Genomic DNA, 12,525 nt, shown 5'->3' on the forward strand with positions numbered 1-12,525 from the left:
AAAGAGATGACCGCTGTGTAAAACTATCAAACTACATCTCGTGAGATGAGTTAATATATGAAATTTTAATAAATTATTTATAAGTTGTAATGGATACAATTCAAAGAAACCACTTATCAAAAAAATATTATAAATATATTCACTTGTATAAAAACATTTAGGAAATACATGTGATTAAGTAAAGGGACAAAAATATCCTTAGATGTGACAAATTTTACACCCAGCCTTAGATTGACAAAACAAACGAATTCACAGGCCTACAGGTGAATTAACCATTCGACCGACCACCAAATGTAAGGCAGAGCTTTGCCAGAAATCTGCAGATATGCACTTTCTTCCTTCTTCTGCACTCATCGAGCACATAAAATGTATCGTTTCCAAAGCCTCTTCCAAGCTTGTCAATCAAGTGCGGCCTTGATACGTAGAGTTGACACCTTATATGCAATTTACAGCGATTCAAAAGTACCATTTTGGTCTTACTTCCTGTTCCAATTCCGTCAATTCCCTATACTCGTACCATTTCCCTCCAGCGGCACCAACTGGTAAAGGAGGCGCACAAAAACTTCCACGGGCTTTGGAACATGGGCTGCTAACACTATCTCACCACCACTTTCACCTCCATCTGACACGGATGATGGGCCAAATGGTTCAACAGTTATCCACCCGAGCCCGGATATAGCTACATCACAGGCAGGCCTAGGAAGGCGACAAAGAAGATCAGAGAGAAGAAAATCTTTAGCAATCACAAAGAAACTTAGGACTAAGGTGTTATATCAAGAAGGTTAATGTTTGGCTTTAGAAGGATTCGCCTACCTCTCGACATCATGGTATTTTAACTGTAACTCACGTTTCACTTCAAGGCCCATCCAGCTGTCTGCCTTCTGTTTTTCAGTTGGAGGAGTCAAGAGGACCCCAACTTCTTTCTGCAATTCACACACAAGGTTTAGTATACCTCCACTGAAGCTAATCACTACTGAATGAAGTAGAGATCGAGATGCGCACTAATGCCTGTGACATAGAATTGCAATAGAATGCGAAAAGGGGAAGGTGATCTTATGCAGTGTTATTGCAATCTGACCTGGTAAAATTCATCAGCTTTTTCAGTAGGTACAACATGAAGTTGAAGCGCCTTAGGTCCATAAAACGTCAAAAGGGTTTCTGGGAGAGCCTGCCATAGTAATAGTCAGTACAAAAAGATACACATTTAGGAATATGATCTACTTGCATAAGAATGTGTTATATGATCAAACACCTTAATGATGTCAATTCGGACAAGACCTCCCCAAAAGATTGAGAAGCCAACAATCCACTTGATCGGGGGGAAGTAAGTTCAACAGAAGTAGTAATCTAGTCAACAACATTGAGAAAGAAACATACAGGAAACGTTTGACCCCGGAGTCGACTTTGGGGTGCAAGAACAGGAAGATCCTCTGAATGAATCACAGCAGCTAGCCTATGGTGAAGATGAACTCCAGGTGTATCATATAAGTTCTACAGCAAAAAGGGGCAGCACTTCAATAATAAAACAGTGATGCAACATCACCACTACTGACTTGAGTAGCTACCATTATTTATTTATTTTAAAAAACCCTATTTCATGTTCCCGAAATTCTGCTGTAAGATATGTACCACATTTCATAAAATGTGACTAGTGTTCAAAAACAAAATGACAATAAGAATTGAGAAAGTCTACAAGCGATCAAAGCATGGGGATTTAATTATATTGATAAAGAGGAAGGTTGTGTGAGGTCTTGAAGAAAATTGGCTTGATTGATATGATTGAGTAACTTGAGACGCACTAATTATCTGCCATAGTCATTATCATAACAAACTGTTTTAGCTGGCGCATCCAATTCATTCGGAAATTTTGGTGTATGATCATACTTTCTTGATTCTCTTGATTTTGTTTTGATACAAGCATATAGAAAATAGAAGGTGAGAATAAGATCACTGCCCGTTTGGAGACTTAGGTTGGATAGTACTTACCCCTCCATTTAGGAAGGCTTCAATTCGGATTGGACCCAAAGTAGTTCCAGGAACAGCAGATTGAATGGGTTTATATCTTCTTGCAGAAGCAGCTACTGGATCATTATACGATAACAGTTCTATGACACGAGAAACTCCAAATCAATAATTGATATTATTATAATGACAAAGCGAGGGTATCTGAACATAATTTCTATAAAAGGTCAAAATAATGTGAAAGAGGAAAGACTGAGAAAGTGAGAATTAGTTAGCAACTTGCATGGCAACCCAGAACATGAAAGGATGTGTCTAAGCATTCTTCTATTTTCTCTACACAACTCAACAGTTTTCAAATACTGAAGGATGTAGGAAAAGGAAAATCGCTGATGAATTTAGCCACACACAAGGTGAAACTGCATCACTAAGACTAACCAAGAAAAGTTGAGGTTCGTTAACATTGAAAATATGCCCGCCTAATGATAATGTTTTTGCTATGAGACTTGAGGTATGATTGATCTTCTGGGACAATATATTTTTGTGCAAAGTTTAGTAAACATATCAATCTGAGGAGAGACTGAACAAGCTCCATAATGAAACAAAGCATGCATGACTGCATAATCAAAGGTTCTCAGTACCCATACTGCCGTACACGAATTCTGTAATAAAAGAATATGTAAGGAGATCAAAACAACATAAGCTTACTTAATAATGCATTAATGAAAGCCGACTTTCCAACATTAGCTGAACCCTGTTAGATCAATGAAGTATTACATAAGCACATTCACGTGGATCTCTAAGCAGAAAATGAACATAAGGGATACATGCTGCACTTAACCTGGACAACTGAATAGACTTACCAATATGTAGACATCCCTTCCCTGTAATTATAAATCCAGTGTCAAATTGTTTATCGTATTAAGAAGCATTAAGGTGTATGAGATTCTTAATGATTATCCAAAAGGAGACATACATCTATGAACTAAGAAACAACAGAACAATCAGTCCACGAAACACAAGGTGGGTTTACCTTATCCTAAAAGCACATTTAAGTGACTGGTCAATCCCAACTGGAAGAATTATGCCTACAAATGCACATGCATACTTCAATATTATATCTATAGGGGATATGCTCAACATATTCATCCAACCAATATACCCATATTGATGATGTATGAAATCTTATTGAGAGCAGTTCAAATATTTATTGAAATAATTAAAAAACAGTGTAACTATTCAAATCCAGATTAACATTTATCAGATGTAAATTGGGCGTTCTTTTCATAACATGCAAATGCTTAACAGAAATGCATGCTAGTTAATTGGATCTATGTGATCTAAGCATTTCAAAGCATGATTTTCAGGGCAGCCAATCAAGTAAAACAAAATAAATAAATAACTAAGGCCTTGGTTGGCCACTGACCTTCTTCTCTTTCTGAATTTCTGAGATCACTCAGCAACGCCCACCAATGACTTTGAACTTGTCAAGTGTACACTCAGTACGCTGCAGGATAGCATTTTTTCATAACGATTAGCAGCCAGGTCTATGAGGAAACTACAAGAAGGGAATCATGACATGTTGGGCATTCAAGAATAATTACTCCTCCGAATAAATTAAACATAGCCCCTAAATCAAATTTAGCAATCAGGATGTGCCCAAGAGAAGCAGCTCATTCAGGTATTATCAATATCATTTTACAAAGCCATTGTTGCTGGCCATCACAATATTTTCCAGTTAAAACAGATCAAAGGAGAAGCATATGTTATCACTGCAGAAAGGAAAATAAGCAAAATGGCAAGCCATAGCTCGTTTATCTTTAAATAACAATCTAGCTAATGTAATACAACTCACTTCAATTTCTTCTTCATTGTTGCCTCCACAACCCAATCACCAACACAATTCAAATCAGTTCCCTTTGGAAGAAGATCGACCTAACCATCACGGACAAAAGTTCATAACTACTCTTAAAACATTCAAGTGCAATACAAACACACTCAAGGAAGCAAAAACTAGCTACAGAAGCTACCTTTGTCACGACAAGTATTATAGGATTAGCACCAACATGATCACGCACACGAGCCAAGAAGCTGCCGTTGAAGTCCACTATATCAACCTACGTACAATTACCCCCAAATTCCCCAATTAGATAGATATTTACAAACACGCAACCTAAATCTATACAAGACACCACATACACAAAACAATTACCAATTTCACAATGAGCGTTTTCTCATGTCGCAAATGCGAAAGCTTCTCCAAGCTCCTCCGCAGTGACAAACTGTTTCCCACCGGGATAACCTCCATTGCCACCAACTGCGGTGATCATATGCCCGTGCGACAAAAGCCGGCACCTCCCGCATATCACTGTTCGAAGCTGCCTATGTTTCTTTTTCTGTAAATGCACAATACAACACATAAACGCTCAATCAAACCATAAATTCAGGCCAAAGATTTTCCCACAACGCTATAACTCACCAAATTATACGTCTCCGGCTCGATGTAACCCGGAGCATCAGGTTCGGATTTCTGCAAAGGTGCGCCGCAGCCATAACAGCTAGGGCCAATGGAGGAAGGTAATTTCGCTGCCTTATCTAAATTCTTCTTCTCCTTCTTCTTATTCTTCTTAATTTCAGCGAGAACAGCGGACGAAGCGGTTGAGGAATGGTGTGTTTGGAGGAAGAGGTCGCCTCTGGTTGGGGCGGCGGCTCCGGAGCCGTCGAGTTCGGGCACTGACAGAGGGTAATCGACGGCGTCGGTTTGGGTAGATTTGCAAATGATTAAAGGGAGTAGTGCGCGAGAGTGAAATTTGGGATGGAGGAGGAATGAGTTACGGTTTGGAATGGGGCTGGGAGTAGAGAATGAGGAGAGGGAGAGAGAGGGTTTTGTGGCCAACGCCATTGATGTATACTGTGATAAGAGTAGCGAAATGCGTTAAAGATGATAGGCGTCTCCATATTTTGAGAGTTGCTGAAATGCCATCACGCTTTTCACAAAAACGTTGTACAAACCGTTTTTCGTTTAATTGAAGAATAATAATTAACTTAAATTTTCTAAACAATTTCTAATCAAATAATTAAGTTAGATAATGTATTGTTCAAAAATACATCTCATACGGCCAAAAACTAGCTTCAAGATATACCAGTGACAATTTATGATATGATTAATAATATTGAGAGTTTATGATAATATCAAGATTGAAAATTATTTCAAAATTAAAGATCTCGGGTTTGAGTTAGTCGTGTGCACATGGGATCCATACATTTTACTTGGGGGGTCCAAATCATGTAACACAAGAAAAATGAATATCCAAAGAAAATAATAGTAGAAGTAAAATAGACACTACAAAATAAGATCTTGAATGATCAAATGCAATACCTAAAACCAAATGATTTTGCGACCTAAATTCTAGACCAATTGTGCTAATGCTAAAATACATAAATTTAGAATACCAAATATACATAGTTAGTGATCAAATTGTTGGGGTCCCAATGAACCCCATCGGCATACATAGGTCTGTTTCTGGTCTTTAAATTTTTATTCATTTACCAATTAAAAAAAATAAAAAAATCTAAGTTACTCTTAAACATAAGTATATCTTAATTATTGGAGTAGCTACTTTCCTATTTTGCTTGGTTTATGGAGTATTATTAAACAATTATTTTAAATTAAGCCACATTATGCAAAATTTGAGGAGAATTAGTCACTGAGATAACTAGTTTCAGTTTTTATTGTTAAATGTGAGCCATATTTAATTTCAACGCAAATAAATAATAAGATAAAAGAAATAATTTTCGAAAAAGGGAATGGGCGAAGATGACTGCGCCAAGACAACTGCTAAACGGCTGATAGGGAAAGCCATGACGTGACGATATGTGGACGAGTGCCTGAAACGGTTGGAAAGAAGCAATACACCGGCAACAATTTGCCTCTAATTTAGGCTTGTTGGCAGCTGCTCAGTTGAGATAACTGGATAAGAGAGGTTGTGATAGGATTAGAGAGATGCATGAAGAGATTAATTCGGGCATCGCCTTCACGGTGGTAAGCTGTTCCATGATGCACCACGAAGAGAAAAGAAAAGAAAAAATATTTATTTTAATAAAATGAAATTGTTTTGCAGAAATACAAACTATGTTGTTTAAATGGCTAGACACTTTGCCCATCCAATCCTTTTTCCAGTTAGTACATCAAACATGATCTCCAGATAATGAATTGTTTCATTTGATTTTACTTTTCCACCACATCAAAGAGTTTACATGATTTCACTAAAATTGTTTTCCAGATACAACAAACTTCAAAGCATTCAGCTCTTTGATTTACTTTTTCCTCCACTTCAAGAGTTGATGAGCAACCTGTAATAAACAAATTAGGTGTATAGTTTATAACCACTAAAAATCCAAAATTTGCCAAACAAAGAACTTTATGTCACTGCAGAAAATGCCAATTGTTTGTTTGCTTGTTTCCTTTTCCCAGGATAAAGAATCAGATTCTGAAATCAATTTGTGAGCAAGTTACATTAAAAAAGAGTCCAATGTTTCAACAAAATCTAGGAATTAAAAGAGTCACAGTGGTGAAACATGTAACTTTGTATCACAGGGACAACCCATAAAAAATCTAAGAATTGAGTACAGATTGTAGTGATTTAGAATACTGACTTATTGAGCATTACAATTATACAAATGCTGACTGATCTCAAATGCAACAGAAGTGAAATTGGAGTACCTATCAACAACAGCAATGCCCTATCGCAACACTACGTCAAACTGCTAACTAAAGAAACCTCAAACCTGTCACTCTCCTATGATGCTTCACCATCATCCCTAAACGGCAGTACACTTAAACAAACTTACTAATTATTAATAACACTTTAGGTGTTATAAGAACTAAATTTGTCTCTAAAAAGAAGTGAAGAATACAATAGATAGAACTTGCATAGAAGATATAGACTAACATATAATACAAGAACGAACCGATATTAGTCAATTGAAGCACCAACTGATGATTTACCTCAACCCCAAATTAAACTTAGAAGCACACAGAATCCGATCACCAAGAATAGGAGCTTCAAGTTGGAATCCACTTGCTGTTCCTGGTTTTGATGATGAGGGAATCCATGAGCATGTGCACCATGGAATGGATTATGATACCCGTACGGGAAACCATGGCCTGCTCCATACATGTTGGGATTCGGGAATCCATTCACTTGAATGTTAAACATTGACGGGAATATTCCCCCAAGTGCTGCAGATAATGTGAAGCCTCCAAACCTAGCACTCACAGGCGAAAAACCACCAAAGGGGCCAAAGCCTCCCATAAATCCATATCCTTGTGAGCAAACGCATTGGCATTAGCATTGGCATGTGGATCAGGTTGAGGAGCTGTTTCGGGCCTTTGACCAGTGGGGCGATGTGGAATCTCCATTCCGGGAATTGACTTAGAGCGAGGGTCGGTAGAATTCTTTCCACGGCCGTATAGGGGAACCAGCTTCTCCTCTTCAATGAGAGCCTTACAAACAGGGCACTCGTGCGAATGCGAGTGGATGTGAATCCATTTGTAGAGACAAGGCCAGCAGAAGAGATGACCACAGAGAGTAACTATAGGGTCTTGAGCCAAATCGAAGCAAATATTACACTCAAAATCTCCAGCATCAGTGTTGTTATTGCTACTGCTTGCAAACGAAGGGCTTGGGGGTTGTCTATTCATCGATTCCCAAACCCACCCTCCATTTTTTGACCCAAACTGCCAATCAAAATACCAACATATATTATAACCCTACAATCACATAGCTTGAAAATTACATTTACTACTGTAAATCCCATGGATAAATAGAGAAGATTAAAGGTAAATTCAGTGAGCAAATCAAAGCTAAAACATACCAAAACGCAAATTCTAAATCAGATTTCACAAATTCGTGATTCTAAGTTTCAATAATTTTACACGATTACTGGGGCTTGAAATCTAAAACCCCCAATATGGATGAAATTTGTAATGGTAAAACTTAGCAGATCAAGCACAAGCAAATCACAGAGAGGGTGAGGGAGAGAAAATAGAAACCTTAATCGAGGAGGAGAGAGTCCCACGCTGACGGATTCAATAGAAGATGTCCGAATAGAATCGAAAATCTTGTTTTGGGGGAAAAGGAATACAGGTGAAATTGCAGGAACCAAGTGGCGAGATCCTATTGGATGGAGCCGCGGAATTGACTTTTGAGTTGGAGTTTTGATTTGACTGACGTTGTAAGTCCATCTTTTGTGCTTAAGCATCTCCAATAGCGCAAAATCGGCGAGATAATAGGCGGCTTGAGCCGTATTTCATGCGTCTGTGGCCGCTTATTTACGTCTTACGTCGGCGAAATCGTCAACATTATTTTTTAATTTTTTTAATGCGATTTTTTTTATTTATTGCATTTTTTTAAGTATTTTTTTATAAATTTTTTTATTGCATTTTTAATGTATTTTTTATGAATTTTTTAATTATGTAATTTTTAAATAGGCACGAGAATACGAGCTAGGCAATACAAAATTAAGACCACTAAAACATGTCATAGTGTCGGGTTCAGGCTACTAACATTTTTTAACTATAACGGATTCAAGACATACTAACATTTTTTAATGTATTTTTTAATAAATTAATGAGTAAGTGGGCGTGGCTCGTGTGTGGTGGATTTTTTATTATGTAATTTTTTGATTTTTAGTTAATGTGCTTTTTTTATTTAAATAAAATTAACGAATTTTTCCGTATATGTGTCGTAAATTTAATTAGTATTTTGTGTTTAATTAAAGTAAATGTAGTTTTTTTTGAATTATTTTTTTTGTATTTATTGTGGCATAAATTTGCTTTTGGGTAAAATGATGGCGTGGGGTGGAATTTTAGTGCGATGACGTGGCGAGAGGGTGGCTAGCGTGGCCACCTAAAGCCATTGGAGATGCTCTTAGGCCGGCGCATGGGCTAGCCCTTCTGCAGCACGTCGTCAATGACAAGTGCAATGTCACATCATCATTTTTAAGCAAATAGGCTAGCCTTTTAAAATTATGCTGCAACCAAAAATAAAACAATTTATGGAATTAAATTTATGACAAAATTACGGAAATAAATTTACGAGAGATATACGAGAAAATTCACAAATTTCATTTAAATAAAAAAAAGGTACATTGATTGAAAAAAATTTACATAATAAAAAAAAAATCGGGCTTCCACACACGAGAGCCCCGCCTCCTACCTCTGTGCGCCGTCGCCGCCGCCACAGGGACCTCCACATACGAGCACGTCTGAGTCCCTAACGATTGCCCCTCGCGGCATCAGGCTCGACACAGTATGCTCTCGAGCATCGAGTGAAGAAACCTCTTCTCCGTGGAGTTCGATTCATGACCTTCAATCTTGGAAGACGGGTGTACATGCATCGCGTTTTTGTGAGAAGAAGGTAAGGCGCGGGGTGGGGGGTTCTTAGAAGCTGGACCTCCTGGGGCGATAGGGGAGGATCCCCTGCTTCGTTCGCCCGCTTTTGGCCAACCGGGCGAGTGCGGCGAGCAAACGATGGAGGGACGGAAACTCCTGCATCACGGGGAAGGTCGTGGGAACCGCCAGCCTTACGCCATGTCCGGAATAGTTACGCTCTCATCGGCCACCCAGCACGACCCCGCCGAACTTCTCGGAGTCCTTCGAGCACCATATAGCGTTCAGTAGGTGAACTCCTTATAAACCCCGCGCAGGAACGGACTCTCCGCTATCCTCCGACAGGTCCCTCCTTAGTCCGCCCACTAGTCCGCATGTGGAGGCGTTGGCGACCAAGCTGTGAAAATCGGCCAACCGGCCCGATGCATTCCCCACGCCTTGGCACTCCTCCCGGTGAAGTCCTTTCCATGCGGGCGTTCCTCTTGTGGCTCTCTAATCTTAGCCACTATTGACGATCCTCTGGTTGTTCGCAACCGAACAACCAGAGGATCGTCGCAAACCGACAACCATGCCTTGGATAGGGCGACGTTCTCATCGTCCGTCCACTTCCTTCGTGTGGTGGTGTCGTCAACAGCCGGCTGCGATGACTCCCCGACCACCTTCTTCCCTTCCCTTTTCTTCTTCTTCTTCGGCGCGGCCGACCCCGTTCCTGCTCCCCGTTGGAACGGGAGTGTCCGCCTCCTCGAGCATCGATCCCCACTCCTCGCAATGAGAAACGGTCATCCCCAGTGAACTGCGCTCCACCGGGGTCCATGTGGGAGCGTCAAAAAGTCAAAAGTGGACAGGCGTGTCCCCGCGACCCTCGCATAACGGGTGCGCCCCCGCCATCCTGCGCACCATCCCCATCATGCGCGTACCTCCCCACCCCGGCATTCCCTTGCCAGCTGGCTTGCTCCCGCCGGCATCTGCGCCCGCCATCATTCCATCAATCTTGCAAGGGACATGCTATGTGCGCCAGCAATCTGCCCCCATCCGGACCACAGATGCAGGTGATGAGTCCAGACTCCGCTCGCCGAGTAACTGGTTGTTGTTGTCCATCTCTCGATGTTGCTCTTGATCTGAAATTTAGATAGAGAGAGAACTCGTTATAAAACAAGTGGTGCAAATGAAAATGACGTGAAAATCGCGAATATATAGTGTTACAAAAATTTATAAAAAATAATAATAAAAATTGCGTACTGTCATCGCTAGCTCAGATGTAGGTTATTAATCGGGTATTACGTGCTATTTAATGCAATAGACTGATCAAAGAGAGTTCAAGAAGGATCAAGCAGCCATTTAATCACAATGTGGGCTAGCCGCTATTGGAGATGCTCTTATATAGGTATTCCTCTCTAGAGTCCTATTCTGTTTTGGAATAAGTTTTAAGAAAAATAAAAATAAGGGAGTTGAATAAGTCGATGAAATATGAATTTTATTTATATACTATTATATTAGTGTTAAAATAAAATGTGAATTGAATAAGACAAGTAGAATATAAGGCTAGTTATTATTTATAAAGTAAAATAGAACTCTATTATGGGATGGATGAAAATAGTAAAATAAGACTTTTATTGTCGAACGAAGGGATAATATTTTATCAATTAATGAAAATTCAGTTATATTTAAGTGCATGTTTGATAGACATGTTAAATTAACACAAGATAATTAATTAAGATGAGTTTTAAGATAAAGATATGATATTTCACTTTTTTTGTTGTTAAATAATTCAACTTTAAATAAATTCGGGATGATGGGTCGACGATGCGACGTCGTTTCCGTTTTTTTTAATTTTATTCAATTTTCAAAACTCCATATACCTCTCTCTCTATTTTCACTTCATTTTTTCACTTTCTTCACTCCTTTAAATTCACACTATTTTCTACATTTCATAAATGGATTCCTGTGAGATTACCTAAATCTCGAATAGTCTCGATGTTCGTGGTGCACGATGGCTTCTGGGCACAGAACCGATGAACACTGCCATTCAAAACCAACACCGAGTACGATCACGATTTTCCAGCACCGACTCGTACGTCCGACATGGAGCCTTCTTCCCCACCGCCAGCGTCGTCGCTTATACGTCGGCTCCGCCACCAAGAAGAAGCGGAACAAGGCACGAGCCCGAAGTCGTTTCTTCAACGGAGTAAAGAAGAGTTCACCCCGAAGGACGCACCATCTGACTCAATCCATCGTCTTTGACGATGTTGGATTGATGTTTCTGAGGATCCGTGTTCGCCAACAACCAGAAGGTGACTGCGTGCATTGGAGCGCATCGCCGAGAAATAACGCGGCCAAGCCGGCGTACGCCTACAAGCGCCACAGGGATAGCTCCGCAAGCACTGGGATCAAATAAAGAAGCAGGTAAATTTGTTCGCGGGGGAGTACGAGAAGTGCGAGAGAGCAGAGTGGGCATGCAGAGTCTCTGACAAAGTGACAAAGCAGCAAGGCCGTACAGTCATTGTACGCGCATTTCTACACTACCAAATTCTGGTCATTTTGAGGGATAAGCAGAAGTTCGCTGGTGGTGTGATTCTCCACTGACGGCGGGCGAGGAAGAGGGCGTCAAGCGCACCTTCGCTGATTATACAAGCAGCCGAGAGCCGGCGCGCCTCCAATGGACCTCAACAACTGATGTTCGACGATGAGAATTCCGACACCGATGTTCTCCCGACGTCCCCGGCATCAAGGCCGCCAAGGGCAAGGGCAAGGCACCACATCTAACAAGGTGCCAGCCCGACTAGCCTCGAGCGCGACCTGAAGCAGATTGGTTGGCACACGCCTATACGATTTGGTGGCCTCTCCGACCACATGTGGACGTTATTGACGCACAACGCCTGATGTGCGACCAACCCGCTCAAAGAGAAGGCATCCAAATGGATGATAGATGGCCTTAGCCGGAGAGGGTTGGGACTACTGGACGAGCTGACATGTTTTTTTTTTAATTTAGTTTAACTTTTTTTTAATTTTATTTTTGTACTTTTTTTTTTAATTAAGCAATGTAGGATTTATTTTAATTGTAAGCTGTTTTTTATATTTTTATTTTGCTTGATAAATTTGCATAAATTATATAAATACAAAATAGAAGTAATATGCTTAGGGCTATAGTCCCCATCGCAGTGGAATGAGAGGAA

The 12,525-nt window shown here is 40.1% G+C and overlaps 2 pseudogenes; both read right to left on the reverse strand.

Annotated features, from left to right (window-relative positions):
• Nucleotides 1–113: 113 nt before the first annotated feature.
• On the reverse strand, nt 114–4,861 carry LOC125198809 (annotated as a pseudogene).
• A 1,169-nt stretch (nt 4,862–6,030) lies between these two features.
• Nucleotides 6,031–8,147, reverse strand: LOC125198810 (annotated as a pseudogene).
• Nucleotides 8,148–12,525: the final 4,378 nt, after the last annotated feature.

The sequence above is a fragment of the Salvia hispanica genome, unplaced genomic scaffold (genome assembly GCF_023119035.1).
Source record: "Salvia hispanica cultivar TCC Black 2014 unplaced genomic scaffold, UniMelb_Shisp_WGS_1.0 HiC_scaffold_284, whole genome shotgun sequence".
Classification (NCBI taxonomy): domain Eukaryota; kingdom Viridiplantae; phylum Streptophyta; class Magnoliopsida; order Lamiales; family Lamiaceae; genus Salvia; species Salvia hispanica.